The sequence below is a fragment of the Etheostoma spectabile genome, chromosome 13 (assembly GCF_008692095.1).
Source record: "Etheostoma spectabile isolate EspeVRDwgs_2016 chromosome 13, UIUC_Espe_1.0, whole genome shotgun sequence".
Taxonomy (NCBI): domain Eukaryota; kingdom Metazoa; phylum Chordata; class Actinopteri; order Perciformes; family Percidae; genus Etheostoma; species Etheostoma spectabile.
The window spans coordinates 9,884,421-9,885,410 of NC_045745.1; the positions used below are offsets into that span (position 1 = coordinate 9,884,421).

The 990-nt window shown below is 39.3% G+C and overlaps 2 long non-coding RNA genes across 2 annotated transcripts in view; one reads left to right on the top strand and one right to left on the bottom strand.

Moving 5' to 3' along the window:
• Window positions 1-990, top strand: part of LOC116701144 (uncharacterized) — a 6,184-nt gene that overhangs the window by 1,745 nt on the left and 3,449 nt on the right. The window lies entirely within an intron of this gene.
• The window catches only part of LOC116701143 (uncharacterized), an 8,166-nt gene continuing 7,368 nt past the window's right edge, over window positions 193-990 (bottom strand). The window contains exons 3-4 of the long non-coding RNA XR_004334832.1: window positions 405-410; window positions 193-284 (exon numbers count right to left, since the gene is read on the bottom strand). This is a non-coding gene — a long non-coding RNA (uncharacterized LOC116701143). The remainder of the gene's footprint in view (window positions 285-404; window positions 411-990) is intronic.

The window sequence follows — 990 nt, forward strand, 5'->3', positions numbered from 1 at the left end:
CACAGGTACAGGTACAAGGCAACAAAATGCTGTTTGGGTCTAACCAGAAGTGCAATAGCAGCAAGTGCAGGTTATACAAGTTATGTTATGTTATGCAAGTGGTGTTATCCATAGTACAATATTTAACCATAGTGAAGCTAATAAAGCTAAATTCAATAACTTCAATCACCGTTCTCTTTTCCTAAAAGCTGGTTAGAGGCGTTCACTTTTCATTAAACCATCCAGAATTGGCCATGAAATTCATGATCCAATCACAGCATTACATCCCTGCTTTAAATCTGTTTCTCGTCCCTTTCCTCCTCCAGTAGGACGCTCCATCGACTCCTTCAGTCTGGTCTTAGGGCTCCTTCGCTGCCACCACAAATGTCTAGACTCCATCGGGGGGATAGGTCTTGTTTCTCTACCTCTCTCTTGAAATTACTCTAAAAAGATGGAGTCTAATCTCTAAAGACTCTTTCTATTTCATATGCATATCATGTACAATTAATCTTTGCATATCTGCAACAAGGCCTCTCTTTATTGAAATTAAATTAGGAGCTCCTCAAAGACTTGGTAAGAAAACGTCTGACTCTTTCCTCACGAAGAAATTCCTTCTTCAGTAGACTAAAGAATCAAAAGTAACAGTGAGACATACAAACCACAGAAAGCTGATTGTTGTTCCTCGTGTTGCAGCGTGAGCATTACAGAGAATAATGCAAAACAGCGCCTGTGTGTATCGGTCTTCTCACACAGGCAGCTTAATCAGTTTGAACTGTGGAGTCAATGCATGACTCTTTACCCTTACATAATAAATCAGTGCAATATTATCTCTGGGATTTAAGAAGAAGGAAGAAGAGAGGATTTATCATGAAGCGAGGCTCTGAACCACTGTGTGATGCATAATTTCCTGTTCACATTTCCATTTCCTGAGGTGTTAAATAATGCACTCAAAGTATATGGAGGCAAAAGAAATGAAATCATATACTGTATATATGTGTGTGTGTGTGTGTG